At 35.0% G+C, this 18637-nt stretch overlaps 1 non-coding gene across 1 annotated transcript; it reads left to right on the top strand.

Moving 5' to 3' along the window:
* The first annotated feature begins 260 nt into the window (after window positions 1-260).
* On the top strand, window positions 261-367 carry LOC124898261. Its single transcript, XR_007055236.1, has one exon. It is a non-coding gene; the product is annotated as a small nucleolar RNA R71 (small nucleolar RNA).
* Window positions 368-18637: the final 18270 nt, after the last annotated feature.

Below are 18637 nucleotides of genomic sequence, written 5' to 3' on the forward strand. Positions count from 1 at the left end.
GAGTTGTTAACTAATTTTGTATTTAAATAATCTGAGCGGATATAGCAGTAAACTGGTCCATCTCCAACACACCTGCAACCTTCTTTGTAACTCTTGAGTTAGAATGCCACTTAAGATTTCCTTGTGCAATCTAGTTCAACAAAGTATATAGCTCATCATAAATCAATTCCAATACTTGACCAGATGTAGCTCAATCTAGCAAAATTTTTATGTTGTGATCAAGTACATCAACAAAATTATGAGCTAGTACGTCATTGGTCTATTGATGATGTGGACAGTTCTGAAGAAGAGCTTTGAACCTCTCCTATGCATGATATAAGCTCTCATCTGACTTCTGCATGAAGCATATAATCTCATTGCATAGTATTGAAGACATGCCAGATGGAAAGACTTGAATGAGGAATTTTTGGGCTAAGTCATCCCATGTTATGATTGAAGTTATCGGCTTAACGTTCAACTACTTCTTTACTTCCCTAATAGTGAAAAGGGAAATAGTGCCAGCCTGACATAATCAGTTGACACACCCGTAGAGATGAATATGTCACTGATCTCTAGAGAGGTTTGCAGGTAGAGTTGTAGATATTCATGTGAAATCCCCATAAACTATCCACTGCTGATAAAAATCTGCACCAGGTTCTATTTCTGCTCAAAGTTACCTCCACCAGTTGGTTTCTAAAAAGGGGAGGTCAAGTTTGTCAGAAGTGAGTTTGCCACTTCGTGAACTGTCCTATGGGCTGATTGATCTTCAGCCATGAGAGCAAGATTATCTTGTTCCTCTTAAAGTTGTGGAATATGAGGGATAAGGATTGATTCTCTCCTCAATTGATGAAAGCATTGCTTGGGTTTTTGGCTTGGTTCTACCAATTCCTTATCCCTTTCTAGATTACTCATTTGTAAACCTGTTTTATGTGATTTCAATACCAAGACCAAGTGTAAAGAACCAAAGAAATCTAAAAAGTAAAACTAAAACAAAAATAGTTGCCAATTTACAAGTCCCCAAGAATGGCGCCAAAAACTTGTTGTGACCAAGCCCACACGCAAGTTTATGTGGTCTCACCAAATAATACATTGGCCTTAAATAAATCCACATATCGATCCCTTAGAGACTTGTATTAAATAACTATCAAATTCTAGTTTCAATCAACATTTAAATTAGTGCAATTGTAACCAAATGATTTTTTAAAGTTTATAAAATAAAAGTAAACTAAAAGAATGTGGAAAAGTTAAGACTTTGGAAAATCAATGGATGAAAGACCGGGGTTAAATAACTATGAAAAATCATACTATTATATTGAACTTCAATCGTTAGATTGCTTATATTGGTCGTTGATTCATAGGGATTTTTGTATGATCCTGGTCTCCCGACCTCTAACCTTCTACCTAACTGGACATTACACCTACATTGTTAAGCGGGGATGTAATAGTCCATTTAGGTGCATTAAAATATCATCCTATATATGAATCAAGCAAGGCTTCTAGGTATATCCCTATCCTAGTTAATTCAAATTTCTTATTTCATAAAAGAATAATAACCTTACTCTATTCATCTACATGATCTATCTTGCTATTCCCTATCTCGAGTTCACAAGACCGACAATATATGTATTATAAGGGTTGAAAATTCTTAAAATAGTTAGAACAAGGATAAAAAAATAATCAAATATAATAATAAATCCATAAATATTCAATTCAAAGTGAAAGTAAACATGTTCTCGGCCTTAACCCCGAAAAGGGGGCGTTTAGCCAGTAATGGACATAATCATAATCCAATTCAATGAACACATAATAAGATCTATCAAACAACTAGAGTAAGGAGATATAAAACCTAATATAAGTTTTTATCATCCCCTCTTTGAGCCTCCAAATCTTACAAGGTGTCAAACAACAAGTACAAGCATTGTATTTATAGTGGGGGAATTTTGGCTGCGTGGGAATAGGTGGTGCATTGCATTAAGTTACCCATGCAAGATAGGTCTGCATCACATGTATTGATTTAAGGGAGAGAGTGGATCACCTCCTTTATAATTCCCTGAGATAAAAGGGTGTGTCGCATCTATATCGCGTGGGCACATTGGAAGTGCAATTTGCCTTCTTAATTGTCTTGTGCATTTTTCCTTCAAACCACATGCTTGCGGTGGTGTTTTGAATTTATTTATAGCTTTTTAAATGTCCACACATCATTACAATAAACTTAACAAGCATCATAATTCATAAAACACCATGTATTAGATCTTAAAACCACACAACATCAAGTATGGTGAACTAGAAACAAAAGCTAAGAACTAGTGTCATCCTTTAAATCTTTAACTTATTGCTTTGAATCTTGGATTGTTTGAATTGAAATGTAAGAACTATATTAAAGTTTTTCCACCAATATTTACACAATCGTACCATTTGGAACTCATTCAACATATTATATTCCATTGAGAAAAACTAAAACGACACCTAGCTCAAGCTAGTTACACTAGTTTTCTCGTCTAGACACTAAATGATTAATTTGAATTGGACTTGTTTGAAAACACCTTAAAATATTTTAATCAAATACTTAAATATTTAGATGCTTATTTATATCATTATATACTCATTAAGCACATAAGAAGTCCTCAAAACAAGGCTAAATAATCTAGGATGCTATAATGACCCTTCAGGTCATTGTCTATGTTATTGCTTATTTTTGTAGATAGAGATTCTCCGTAGATGCCCCAAGTCACTAGTGATTTCCTGGAATCGATAGTTAGGTTATCTGACAGTTTTTTGGTTTTTAGAACAACTTTTCCAATTTAAGGTCTTCATTTGTTCTAATTGACCAACGGGAGAAAACTTTAGTAAAATGACCTTAAATGAAAAATACAACTCTCACAATGCATCTGGAACATCAAAATCTATGTGATTAAATATCTCATTTTCTCAAAACGGACTCCGGATGCATCTTGAGGTATTGGCCGAAGCCCAAAACCAAGTTCCAAGCTTCTGCCGTTGCCTGGTTTAGAGAGAGATACCATGATCATGATGGGTGAGGTGTAAATACATGAGCCGCAACTACGGCAAAGCGGGGTGCATGACCGTGCTACCCAAGACCTGGGCAAAACCTATTTAAAGGCTTTATTGCCCAAAATTTTAGCCATTTTATGCCTCCTTCTTGAGTTGTAAACCCTAATAGAGAGAAAAATCTTTACATTGAGTCTTGTGGTTGGATTATGAGCTTGAATAACTTGTGTAATTTATTTTTTCTATAAATCTAAGGTAATATTCCTTCTAGTTTGGTTTTAATTTCTTGATTTCTAGACCCAAAACCCCTAAGTCTTTGAGGATCAATTATAGCCACAAATGTGGTTGATTTACTAAAATTCCTTGAGGGTTATATCTCCTTAATGATAGTTGAGCAATGGGTTGGTCTTGAAAACTCATTTTTTAAAGGTGGGACCTACTTGGGGGTTTGGTGTCATTTTGAATCCATGGCATAATGGTGCCATAATGGGTGTTGTTAATCTTGTAATAATGTTTAGATTATGTTTTTGATAGCTTGACTCCTGGAAGAGGCTTCAAGAAAAGGAAAGGCAAATCTCGTTGGTTCATGAGCAATTTGGACTCAATGTAGGTTAGGCTTACTTGTAGTTAGATTGAGCTTAATTGTAGTATAATTATGATATCTTATGAGATTGGGAGGGGTATGAGATGATAAATGGGCGAATGATGATACTTAGGATTAGTTTATCCTCGTAGGATATTAAACTTGTAAAATGTGTTGCTTGACTATAGCCTAGAACCTCAGATAGTTCTACTTGTAGTCTCATGAATAGTATGATAATACTTTAGTTTCTTTAGTAGAGGAGAATGATTTTGTTGACTAAGCTTAAGAGTATGTTGACCTAGATATGACTAGTAAGAATTGGCCTTAGTGTTTGGGGTAACTTAGAAAGGATACTTGAGGAAAATTTTCCATTATAGGCCTAGTAAGGATTGATAAGCCTTTATGGTGTGATTTAGATAACCTAGCCTAATTCTAGGTATAAGTTAGTCTTGTCGAAGTGAAATCTGGCATTATTGGGATTTAGGAGTGGGACTTAACCCATCTTAAGCTTGAACTATGTTTTTCCTTAGTGACCAAGATACTTGATGAATATCTAAGTTACATTATTGAGGTATAATGGTTAAACCCGATTGTCGGTTATGCATGTGGTCGATAGTTGGATAATGTGTATACTTGATTGATTATCTTGTTGTCATGATATAGATAGCATTGTAAATTCTTGTAAATTAAACCTATGGTTATACTATCGCTTGGCTTATTGATGAGTTCACGAAGTGAACCTCTAATTATGTTATCACTCTTGCTATGATCCAAGCCAGATGATTAAGCTAATATTTATGTGAAGGAATTTTCCTTTAGGGTTAGTATTGTGAAAAATGGGAGTAAAAGAGGCATCTAGAGAGCACACACTTGACTTATAATTGACTTGCTAATAAACATGTTAACTTGGAAAAGTGGTGATCATGTATATCATTTAGATACTCATGTTCATGCATCTTCTTATATTATGTAGTGATGATTAATAATAAAGTATGATGTTATGTGTTAGCTTACATCACTTATACTCTATCATTGTCGGTTGTTTATGCTTATTGATTTGACTACATATGTATGTATATATCATTGTCATGGAGGATGGGTTAATGCTATGATGATTCCCGATGAATTCGGAGGATATAATAATGTTATGATGATGCCCAGTGAATTCGGAGAATAAAATAATGTTATGATGATGCCCGGTGAATTCGGAGGATATAATAATGTTAAGATGATGCTCAGCAAATCCGGAGGATATAATGATGTTATGATGATGCCTGGTGAATACGGAGGATATAATGATGTTATGTTGATGCCCGGTGAATTCGTAGGATATAATAATGTTATGATGATGTTAGGTGTGGTGCGTATATATGAGTACGTGGGTGTATGTTAGGTTATGACGTGTGTAGCTAAACCCATTTGTGTACTTGGGACGTGATGTCTTCCTTGGTAAATTATTATCCATTCTTTGTCATTAATTATTAGATAAGAGGTGTGACCCTTGTTAACTCTAATTAGTATCTAGAAGTAGATTATTTCAAGTATTGGGTTAAGGCTAATTAATATGTGTAATCTTGTGTAGAACCAAGGGATCACCTAGTAAATCTACTTGACATGGATAAATGGTTATGTTATGGAATTTTTCCTTGTAAAGTTGCTTATGTGATAACTAGTTGTTTGTAATAAATGACTATGACTTATAGGCTAGAAGCCTAGTGAACTAGTAAGTGGACCTTACTTAGCTAACATATGGATACTAGTTCTTAAGGTGGTGACATGCTTAATATAGACCTAGTATTGTATAATGAGTGGTTAAGTTGACATCTAGTATGTGATATCGTGGTGGCTTAATTGATAATTTATATAATTAGGAGGCTAACTAGAAGATGGCCCTGTGATGGGTGAATAAATAATAGTGTTGGTAACTTGTAGCTTTTCCATATTTGATGACTAGTAAACTATCACACTTTCAAACTAGTGGCAAATGGAAATAGAGAATAGCTAATATAGGCTAGGTATAGATTTAATAATGAGTTAGAGATTAAATAACTATAACCATGTTATGGTTATTTGGCTTCATTGTGTCAAAATTATGGTATTGATGATGATTGTAGACCTTGGTAAGAGCCCATGGCAGGAATGTACAACCTGTATCTTGGTGAGTTGCTTATCTAATTATGACTGGATTTATTGATGAATTGATATTTTGGTGTACTCTCCAGTGGTATGCGACACTGTGATGAGTTTTTTTTTCATTTTCATTGAGTGTATTTCCCGACGATATGGGACGTCGTGGTAAGTTATTTTATTTTTTACTCTAATGATGGTAGTTCTGTTGATTATGGTAATTACTTGATTGTTATTGTATAGATATGGATTTATGCTTCCAAAATGATTACTCATATTGTATGAATGTTATGGTATATGTGGGTATGGAATATCGTACTATTGTTCTAGTTGATTAGTTATTTAGACAGTGATACCAAAGAAGATTCAGGTTTGATTCTGTACCTTGACTTTATGTTTTTGTCTTACTCTATATCTTCCTTATATTATAATTTAGTTCAGTTGGATGATGATGCCTACTGAGCACCCATGTTTTGGTAATCATACTACACTTTGGTATCTTTTTAGGGTAGACTCGAGTTCTAGTTACCGCTGTTAAGTCGAGATCGTGCGATATTGATCATCAGGAGACATGGTGAGCTCTTGGAGTTTGAGTTGCCCTTTTTCCCTTTTATCCTTATTTTGTGTTTTGTATTCTAGATGAATGTATCGGACTATTTAACACTATTAGATGTTGAGTTGTAATTTCTATTGTCAAATCTAGAGATGCCCTTGTACTAATACTATCAGGTCATTGGATTGGTATTTGAATGTTAATTGTTTCTTTATGGAATGTCATTGTTATATTGTGTTCCCACATAGGGTCTATGTTGGACGTTCCTACCAAGGTAACCCATTGCATTAGATCTGAGTTATGGAACTGTCTTACCTACTAGTGGGTTATGGTAGGTACCATTATGACTCGAAAATCGGGTTGGGGAAGATACCAACACTAATGTGCAAAAGCCACCTCAAATCATCACCCCACACTTAAAGCCTTCATCCTCGAACAACTCACTACTCTAAGCATCATAAGCTGAGATGACTTCACACTTCTACTACATGTAAGACACTTAAGTTAGTACTATAGTGACTACACAAAATGCAAGTCTCTATACTAAACATATTATGTACAATTGAAAGCTCAAGAACGCTACTTCAAAACATCCTAGCCTCAAGAATTGACTATCCAAGTTGACAAACTCATGCATATTGTTCAATCACAAATGTCATATAAATCACCCACATTAATCAAACATGTGCCCTCATAATAACAGAGTTATCCATAACTTTTCTCATAATAGCAATTTTTCACAGAATGGGTACAAGAATCAAAATACTCTTCTCACAAGGAATTCAAAAATTACATTAGATGAACCATATGCTTGCCCTTAGTGTAGTACTCCACTAATATTAGAATATTAAGGCTTAGGATCAAATAGGTCTTTAACAGTTGTAATATAGTCTAAGGGATGGGTAGGAACTATTTTGGCCAAGAATAATGACTATTTCCCCTAAGAGCTTTAATATATTACATTATACAATTAAGACCAATATCTTAAAACCAACTTTCACCTCTACTACCTTAACACATCTTTTGTTTTACCCCATCTTATTAAACTCATTCAGATACACTATGGTAGGAGTCTTTTCTATCTACACTTTATTCAATTTGAACAACCTTTTATTCTTTTCATTGCACCACTCCCAACCATAACACATCCACTTTTACACACAAATAACTACTACTTTGGGAATTTACTTTCACCTTTCCCCTACTAGAATTTCCAACTCCTTAATTAATTTTACACTAAAGCTCTTAGGATATTTAGATCAAATTATGGTCAATCAAAGAAGGGGATTAGTCTATGTATGAGGCTGACAAATAAAATATGCTAAAGGCTCAATGGGGTCAACTTGGATTATGAACATTTGGTAGTTCAAAAAAAGGGTATAAAAATGGCTCTAAACGAAATGCCTATATCATCTCCTAAACCCACACTCTTTATTTTGCTTTGCACATACACCAGGAAAGTCCTACACATTACATGCAACCAGGAATATACAAACAACCTCACACACATGTGGTACATGCTCGACTCAAGAAGGATCAGCATAGACTCTCAACAATAGCATGAATTCATAATTAAGCCCACAAGTACAAGAGTCATAATCTAAAAAGTAGTACTTCACACAATCAACATGCTTTTCAAAACCAAAAAATTGCATCATGTAATCAAATATAGCACCAACAAGAATATCTTATTTATTTATAACACAAAAAAAATTTAAATTTACCCTTAAAATTGGGAATTTCCCAATCCTACACTTAAAAATATACTTTGTCCCCAAAGTATAATTAAAAGTAGATATAGAAATACTCCCCGAGGCCTCTAGGCCTAGCTAGTGATAACGCTCAATCTACAGCTCTCGTGGGAGTGTAAAGCGGTCGTTAGCAAATATAGAACCCAACCTGGGTTGGGTATCGATCCCACAGAGAATAGCTTGGCCAACAAGCAAGAGAAATTACTAGACTTTTAGTGCAAGTCTCGTAGAAAAGGGGGGATTGTAGTATGTAACCAAAACAAGAATGTAAGAACTGAAAATAGCAAAATAAAGAGAGATTGTCACGTGTGTTGTAAACAATGAGAATTGAGGCGTTGGGGTTATGTCCACCTTCTGAGGTATACGTCTCTATTGGCTATGAGTGTGTAGAGTCTTGACATGTAATTGCTTATAGAGAATTGTAGTCGATGGTAAATCCAAGCGTCTCTCGACCTAAACAAGGACTATTTCACTTTAACTCTCTCGAGCTTAAAGCGTGACTAACGGTACGAATTCTCCAAGAAGTTAGTCCAGGTACGGCACTAGCTTTTTAATAGGAAAGGGTGTCCTACTACCTTGACATTATCTCTTTTCCAGACAAATAACTTTTCTCTCGAACAAGTCAGATGTTAGACTGGCGTTGGTCTATGCGTCTTCTTTTCTAGACAAATAACCTTTCTCTCGAACAGGTTAGATGTTAGAATGGCGTGTTCTTGTGTTTGAACCGCAAAGAATGTAGATTTAAGATGAAGAGAATAATGATATAAGCAATATACTTGTCTTGAACTCACAAACTCATAGCTATAGATAGTAACTCATTCGGCTTCCATAACCCCAACTAAGAGATTTAGTTACCCGTGAATGCGAAGGATATCACGTTTTGCATGGTGGATGGCGTGAATAGTAGGTGTTTGGCGTGTGGTTTTAGTGATTCCGTAGCAAGTAACGATTCTCTTGTTGTGGAATTTAAGAGTAGAAGAATGAAGAATTGAGAATGGGTTGTAGGAAGATGTCTTAATTGTAAGGAGATGAATGAATTGTCAGAATGTCTCCTCTCTCTCTTTTAAAATCTCTAACATGATAGGGTATTTATAATACTCCTATCCTACTCCTCCTCAACTAATAAAATAAATAACCAAATCCTAATATACTAATGAAATCCTTGACCCAATTGTACTAGGGTAAGGTTACAAAATTATAATCCAAATAGAATGATGAAACACATAACCTAATTGCACTAGGTTAATGTATTATGGCAAAAATCCAGCTTTGTGTCTGTAAGTCCCAAAGTCTTCAGAAATGCTGTTTTAGCCCGGGACAGATTTTCCATGCAGCAGATTTAGTCCTTTATGCGTCCAGCTCCTTTCCATCTCGTTTGTGAGCTTTCTTTTGCGTCAAGTAAGCCATAAATTGCTGTATTTTGCATCATTTATACCTGAAACTTTCCTAATCACATTTGTTAGCTCATTTACAGGAAAAAGGACTAAAAGTGTACGAAATAGATAATTAGTTCTCGAAACTAGGCTAAAATATGGGCAAAATATATTGATATAGGCGCGTAATTTCGCCTATCATCAGCTAGTAGAATCTTTTTACATTGAGAGGGAACGAGGACCCCATAATTAGTCTTCTCCATGCTCCTTAGCTTAATTTTTCCGGTACTCAGACTTCCTATCAACTCGTAACTTAATAAAAACTAAAACTAGTGAAGTAAAAACTAGAAATACTAAAAAATAAAACCTAAGTTTACTTGAGTTGCCTCCAAGTAGTGCCTGATTTTGTGTTTTGGCTTGACCCAATCTTTTACTCATATATTTTTCTTTGACCTCTTCCTCACACTCAGATGCCATCTTATTATTCATTTTGTACCTCTTGAGTGTGAACACTCAAGGTTAACAACTTTCTTAATAATAGCCTTTTCAGGCTCATCAATTTGAATCGTGTCAGGTTGGGGTGGTATTGTCTTGAGCTCAACCCCACCACCCTACACTTATCCCCTTCAATCCCTATAGTCATGCACAATATTTGTAGTGGGATAGTGTTTTGTATGGTTTGTACACTTTGAATAAATCATATTCATCATCGAGCCTCATTGGGAGCGTGACCTCTCTCACATCTATCAATGCTCATTTCATCATAAAGAATGGATGTCCCAAGATGACTGGCACTCTTTCATCTACCTTAAAATACAAAACAATACAATCACTAGGAATCATAAACATACCAACTTTGATGAGAACATCCTCTATGATTTCTTTAGGACGGGCTAGGGTCCAGTCTGCCAATTGAAGAACAATTGTTCTTGGTCTCGGCTTCCCCAAGACCAAAGTGTTGAACAAAGAGAGAGTTATTAAGTTGATACTTTCCCCCTAAATCACTCAGTGCATAGACCAATTCACTGTTGCCAATTTAAATTGGGATAGTGAAACTCCCAGGGTATTTGAGATTTTTGGGCATCTTCTACATTACCATAAAATTGCATTCCTCAGTAAGTGCTACTCTCTCAATATCCAGAAGCCTGATTTTGTTTGTGACCACGTCCTTCAAGTACTTAGTATACTTGGTCATTCCCTGCAACATATCTAAAAGAGAAAGGATACTATGAAGCTCTCTGAATGTATCAAATAAATTCTTGAAGGGTGTATCCTTCTTTGCTTTTCTAAGCCTCTGTGGAAAGGGTGGGAGTGGTCTCTCCATTATTTATTCAGCAACTTTAGTTTTCGAGTACTCAGACTTCCTCAAAATTTTAGCAACTTTGTTATCACCCTGCTTAGGCATCTACCTTAGTTTTCTATGGAGGTTCTTCATTGAGCTCCTTACTACTTCTCAAAGTGATTGCTATTACTTGTTTGGGATTTTTAATATCACTTGGAAAACCATCTTGAGGCCTGGCATTCTATGTAGCTGCTATCTGACCTATCTATAACTCTAAGTTCCTTGTAGCCACTTGTTGACTCTTTATATCTGCTGTTAATTATGCTTAATTATCTAGAATTTGTTTCAGCATCTCTTCCATATTGCTAGTAGCCTAATTTTCTTGTACCCATAGTTTCTAAAACTACTATTGTTGGGCGTTCCATGGTTGATTTGGTTGATGAGTTTTCCACTTTAGATTTTAGGCGTTCCCATAATTCAGCCTTTGAATATTTCCCATGGACATCACTGACTTTGGATTTACTTTACACATATCTACAGAATGACCACTATTGCTGCAAACCACATAACAAGTACTTATCTACTGAATCACATTGACTACTGCTGTAGGCTGTTTAACCCCCAATTTCATATTGATGTATTGAGTTGTTATCTAACTCTTTAAGGAAACAATCTGAGCAGATATAATAGTAAACTGGTCCACCTTCAACACATATGCAACCTTCTTTGTAGAATTTCAAGAGTCAGAATGCCGCCCAGAATTTCCTTATTCAATTTGGTTTAACAAGGTATCTATCTCATTATACGTCAATTCTACCTCATATCACCTGGCATTTTGTGCTTGCTGTATTTGCCATAACTGGTATTCCAAATTCTTTTTTAGTGTTTGCTGAGTTCTTAGTTCAACAACCATCTATTTTTGGGCGACCATGATCTTTTTTAGCATTTCCTCTATGTTGCTTGCTTATGAGTTTTGTTGCTGTTACTATTGAAAATGCCGTTGTTTGTTGTTTCATCATTGAATTGGTGGCTGAGTATGCCACTTTTGATTGTAGGCATTCCTATAATTAGGCTTTTAAGCATTGCCCACAAACATTATTGACTCAGGATTTGCACCAGACATAGCTGCAGAATGACCATTGTTGCCACAAACCTCACACCAACATGTGGTCTACTGCACTACATTCACTTGAGCCACAATTTGATTCACACTCATCTTGCTTAATTAGTTCATTATCTGATTTTGCATTGCTGATAGCTGAGTGGCTAATGCTATAATATTGTCAACTTAAACCATGCTTCCAGCCTTGTTTACTGAACCTCTTGAGGTATTACTATGCCAATCTAGATTTACTTAAGCAATCTGGTTCACCAAGTACATAGCTCATCTTAAGTCAACTCCAAATCTTAACCACCTGCAGCTGAATCTATTAAAATTTTTGTGTTGTGATCAAGTGAAGTAGAAAATAAGTAAAAGGAAACTTCTTGGACGATCAATAAGGAGAAACCTAGAGTTAATCTCTGTGTAAAATCATACGAAGCTATTGAACTTTATTTGTTAGATTACTTATGTTTGTTGTTGATTAACGGGGTTGATATTATGATCATGGTCTCTCAAGCCTCTCATCACATATCTAACTTAGACCCACAACTACATTGTTGAGTGGGGATGTGAGAACTAAGCTAAACACATTTATATTTCATCCTGTAGTAAACCAAATAGATCATGTATGTATATCTCTATCCTATATGTAAATTACAACTTCGTTCTATTGAAATATATAATCCTATTCTATTTAACCCCACATTCTATCCTCTTATTCTCTCTCTCTCGAGCTGACAAAGACAACAATGGATGTATTACAAGGGTCGTGAATCCTTAAAATAATTATAAAAGGATAAATAAACAACCAAATATGATAAATAATCTAAACCAAATCAATTCAAAAAAATAGTAATCATGTTCTTGGCCTTAACCCCAGAAAAGGGCTTTTAGCCACTCATGGACATAACCTTAATCACCATAAATGAATACATGATAAAACCATAAATAATATAAATGTAAGTATAAACACCCTATGTAAGTGTTTTCCAGTCCCTCTACAAGTTTCAAAGCCGTCCAGAGTGTTTTGTATTATATTTAAGTGTCTTATTTATAGGAGGTCCAAACTGTTGAAATTGACCAAGAGTCCACGTCGCACCCAATATATCGGTAACTAGGGTGTGTAATGCACCATAAACATGGAGTCAAACTGTTTTTTTTCCCTTATAAATCTCTGTATGTGAAGAATGCACCCCATAGCAGTAGATATTCCCCAAGACGCGCTAGTGAACTTCAAGAGGCCCATTTTGTGTCAAATTTTGTTTCGTTCTTTTGACCATCCATTTAAAGCCTTTTAGTATAGTTTTCACTTGATTTACATCTTTTATATAATTCATATATAATAATAATCTGTTCACCAAGAATTATATAGCATCAAAAAACATGAATTAGAACTCAAAACAACACAATCATCCAAGACGACGAACTAGAAACTTAAGCTAAGAAACTAGTTTTGCCTCTTTTGAACTTTCACTTAGTTTTAACTTGTCCTTTTTCAATTGAACCTCAAACACTATAAAAAAAAATTTCCACACATAATTGCACAATAAAACCTTTAGTAACTCATCACATACACTGGAATTCATCGAGATCAACTAGAACAACACTTAGCTCAAGCTAGTAACACTAGTTTTCTCGTTTTCACTCTTAGTAACAAATTTATGTTCAAACTTGTTTGGAAAAAGCCTTAAACATTTTAATCAAGTACTTAAAAACTTATATTCTCAATTATATCATTATTGACACATTAAGAACTTAAATTGTCCTCAAAATAAGACTAAATAAGCCCAGATAATAGCACTGAGGTTCATAAATCCACCTTAGATCAGCGTCCTATTTTAGGATGGACAAACCCAACATGTCATATTTTAGGTTAGATTAATATAAAGTATCCTATTTTATGGTGGAAAAACCCAGAGTGTCCTATTTTAGTATGGACGAACCCAAAGTGTATTGCAAACTTTCAATTATCAATGCAATGTAGAAAGCTTGGTATGATTTTCTCTAATAATTTTGAGAAAATTTAAAGGATAGCATGCAGTGCTTAACTAATTAATAAAAATAATAAAGATAAAATTAAATAAATTATTAAAGTATTTTTATATGTTCAAGTAAAGGTTAGCAAACATCAATATTTAATTGAAGGCAAATATGCATAAATGGTCTTATTAGAGGGAAGACTAATCAACTATGCACTATTTTAGGGTGGACGAATCCAACATATAGTATTTTAGGATAGAAGAACCTAAAGTTTTCTATTTTAGGGTGGATGGACCCAATATTTATTGCAAACTTACAAATATTAATGTAGTGCAGAAAGCTAAGTACGATTTTCTCTAATAACAAACATCCATAAACCGGTAAAAACTTTATGTAGTGCCTTTGCGGTAGTGAAAATTCAAGTGTGGTTTCTTTGAAACATCAAATATTAATGTTGCAATACCACATTAGTGACTCTTCATAATTTGGTACCCATAATTTAAGATTTTCCACTTCGATGAATTTTGCTGCGAGGAACCTCATACACATAAAGAGTAAGTTTTGAAATTTAAATCACATTGTATTTTAATCATTTTTGCATTACCTTTCTTGTTCTTTGCTAGAATGTTCTATCCTTCAATAACAATCAACATCCACATTACTTAAATAAAACTTATTATTATAAAGGAACATGTTTGCTTTACATTGAACCACAAGGTTTTGGCTTTGAATTTGTGCTTCTTGTAGTCATGGCATTGCTGCGATTTGTTGAATCAAATATGGACGGTGATTCAAAACATCTTATTTGCAAGAATTAAGATAGGACTTCTGCAAAGCTATCGTAGTTTTGTCTATGGGAGAAATAAATTTTTTTATAATATTGTGATCAAACCCAAATAGGTGCCTAGGTATCACACTGCTAATAGGAATCACGTCAAACATTGTTCATTAAAAGCCTAGATAGGATTACAAAACAATAACTGCTTATATAGAAGGAAGATGAGAGTGATACTAAGTTACAAAATAGTAGCTACTCATAAAGGAATAAAAGGGAGAATGATATTCTCATATTACAAAATGGAAGATACTCAAAAAAGAGGGAAGAGGAAAATTATATTCCCAAGTCATAAGATGATGTCCTTGTCAGTTTTCTAGACTTGTCGCACACATTCTCAAGGGGTGGCTTGATGCTAATTTCGATGGATCACTCTTAAAAAAATTATATCCTTGTTTGTTACATTACCATTGTTGATTAGAGGCTTTTGCTGCAACTTTATACTACCACTTTCAACCATGTTTTAAATCTTGAGTCTTATTTCTAGACAATCTTCAGTGTCATATTGATGTGCTATAGAAGTATAGCACTTTTTAGGCATAAAACATGGAAAATTTATAAGTTTCTGAGGTTATTTTGTTAGAGATGATGCGTTTTGGGTATGGTTTTAGGAAATCATGTTTTGCATGCTAAGTTTGTGAAAAAGGTAAAATAAGGTGTTTTTGGATACATTTGGAGAAATTATGGATGTTAGGTGCACTTTTTGGCTTATTTGTGATCAAAGTATGTTCAAGAATTGAAAAAGAGCTAAAAAAATGACTCCCGACACTTAATAAGTCAATATGTGGACTGTAAATAGGATCTACGAACCGTAAGTAGGCAAAGCAAGTGCCAAAAGTCCAAATTCTCGAGAGCTGACTGACAGGATTTTTTTATCCGATATCTGCGTCCTGTACGTACGCTCACTCTATTAATAGCAGGTACTATCTACCCCTAGGTTCAGGGCACAAGTCTAGGCGACATGTGGCCATCGACCTTATTTTCTCCAATTTCTAGTGGGATTTGGTTTTAGGGTTTACTCATGTACTATAAATACCTTTTATGTATTTTTAGTAAAAGTTATACATTTTTGATACATAAAAACATATTTTGATTCCAAGATTCAATTTTAATCTTGGGATTCTCTTATATTGACTTTAGTTGATTGATTCAGTTATGGTTGTGGGTTTTTATACTTATTATAATTTTGATATCATCTATGCTTTTGATTATGAATGTTCTTAATTTCTTCACAAGAATGAGCAGCTAAAAACCCATAGCTATGGTTATGAAAATCCTGGCAGATTGATGAAATAAGGGAAGTGTTGTTGTTACTCTGAACTTATACCTATGCATACATTGCTTTATCTTCATTATAATAGTTTTCTTAACAAGTGAATACGTTAAGATCCCGCCACGATATTGCTACTTACTTCAAAAGTGTAGTAGTGACTAGGAAAAGATAACGATAATAGTAATTTGTAGTTTAACTGTCGATCCATGCTTCTAGGTTTATCTAAGTAAGATTTTTAGATTTTATCTAATAAATAGATACTCAAAAAGAATAGTTAGCGGGGATCAATATAAAGGTTAGTAAGTGACCTCTTGAGACTCAAAAAGTAAAGGGTGAGATCATTCTGCTCGTCCAAAAGATTGTAGAAGGTACATAACTTATCGATTTTGCATGGAAAGTATCAGGTTGGTTAAACAAAGGACGATAAGAATACATAGTTAAGAATCTAGGAGGAACACAATCCTAGCGTTTACCTAAGACTAATTACAACTGATGTTGATATAGTTACTTGCTCGAGATTACTACACAAACCCCCTATTAACATTTCTTGTTCTGCCCGTTGACTAAAGCCACTTTGATATACGATTCCACATGTTCCCTAGGGATTAGACCCCAACCTTCAGTCGGTTATAATGTTCTGAAAGTGACCGTGTTATCTTCTGAGAGGAGGTATAGTTTAGACATCATAAAAAATTTTAGCGTCGTTGCCACAAACACGGTGTTGATTTGTGATTTGAAATTGTTGAAATCTTTGGGTTTTTCTTTTGTTTTTTGTTCTTAGTTGGGAATATACAGATGTATTCATTGCACATGGAGTAGAGGAAGTCCTTTACTTCCTACTGAGTCCTAATCCCGAGAGGATCCTACAAACACCTACTGGGATGTCTGAGTAGAAAAGAGATAAACTACTTGAAGGGGTTTGTGATGCTATACCTCCCCCTCCTCCTAAAGGAGTATAGGATATTATTGATCGATAGACTGGTGAGCTATTATCTTAAGTAGAAGTCGAGAGTAGGGCAACTAATAAAGCTTAGCGGGTAGCTAGGGAGGCAGAGCTAGCTGAGTAAAGAGAAGTAGCAGATCGCTGAGCAACACTCGGTAGAATCTAGAACAGAGCTAGAGGTGACTGTGTTCAAGTAATCCCAACATATCTGTATGTGCATCCATATATATATATATAATGAAGAAGAATTGGGATATGTGGAGCAAGAAGAGACTGGACTATAGTTCCTTTTGTTTTACCCCCAGGCATCTAGTTTGACCTCAAGAGCACAATGATCCAACTCTTAAATCTGAAGGGTGTTTTTGCAGGTTTGCCTATAGATGATGAAAACTTGCACCTTAAAAGTATCAATAGGATCTGCTATTCGTATACAAATCCAGGGGTGAATTAGGAAGCACTTAGACTGAGGTTGTTCCCTTATCACTCACATAAGAACCATCTTTATGGTTAGGGGAACTGCTAAGAGTCTATATCATTACGTGTAATAAGTTGTGCAGGCAATTCTTGAACTAGTTCTTTCCTCCATCTAGGACATTCCAGCTTAAGGAAGAGATATATAATTTTAGGCAGCTGCAGTTAGAATTTATGTACGAGGTATGGTTATGATTCAAGAAGAAGCTGAGTATGGTGCCCAACCATCAGTTGTCAAGGTCAAGCTTATTAGAGATATTTTACCAAGCCTTGACCATTTAGCTCCAGAGCCATAGAAGACATCATATCTGGAGGAGATTTTATGTGATTACACTGGGAGAAAGCTTCAATGATGTGAGATCAGATATTACTTACTAACTGAGGATGGCAAACTCGAGAGGCTGAGAGTGGATCTAGCACATATACTATTGGTGCCTCCTGCGACCAGAAAGTAGCTAATGAAATAGTAGCATAAGAGATTGCATTACTAAGTACTGATTTTTGGGTACTAGAAAAGTAGATTGCAATGACTTTTGATAAAGTAAACACAGTAGCAGCACAAGGGTTAGCTTCAAAAGCTTACAAGTCAGAATTGAAGGAGGAATCAAATTATATAGATCATTAGTTGGAAGGTTTCCAAGACCAAGGGAAAGGGAACCAAGGTCAAAACTACTATGGAAGATACAGAGACCATAACAGAGAGCGAGATGGTGACTGGAGGAAAAAGGATGACTACAGAGAAAAGAAAGATAGGTACATTCCACCTAGTATATGATATGCAGAATATAAAATGGAAGATATGGTTGATAAGCTAGTAAAAGGGTCGGGAAAATCAAGAGATCAACATTAAGGAGATTAAGGTTGACATTTATAGATTGACCTAGAAGATCGAGTAAGATGCAACTACTATCAAGTAGTTGGAGCACCAGTTAGGGCAGATGTCTACAACTTTGAACCAGAGGTTGCCAGGTACCCTTTTAATGGTCATGTACTCCTTATTACCATGAGGAGTGGTATCACTACTATGGATCTTCCATTACCTGCTGTAGAAGCTGTTGATAGAGACACCTATGGCAGATTCTGAAAAGGTAACAGGTGATAAAGGAAAATTGTTAAATACAAAGGTAAGGCTTTGGTCATTGAGCCAAAACTCAGACAAATTTTCAGACCACCCCCACTGTTTTCTCAGATATTAAAGCAATAGAAAGAGGAAGGTAAGTTCAACCAATTCATTGAGATGCCGAAAGTTTTAAGCTTGAACATACCTCTTTTTGAGGCATTATAGTAGATGTCTGCATACGCCAGATTTATAAAAATACTAGTTACAAGGAACTAAGGAGAAACATTTGAGGATATTGATGGTGTGCACTGCTATA

Source organism: Capsicum annuum, chromosome 4 (genome assembly GCF_002878395.1).
Source record: "Capsicum annuum cultivar UCD-10X-F1 chromosome 4, UCD10Xv1.1, whole genome shotgun sequence".
In the NCBI taxonomy this organism is placed as follows: domain Eukaryota; kingdom Viridiplantae; phylum Streptophyta; class Magnoliopsida; order Solanales; family Solanaceae; genus Capsicum; species Capsicum annuum.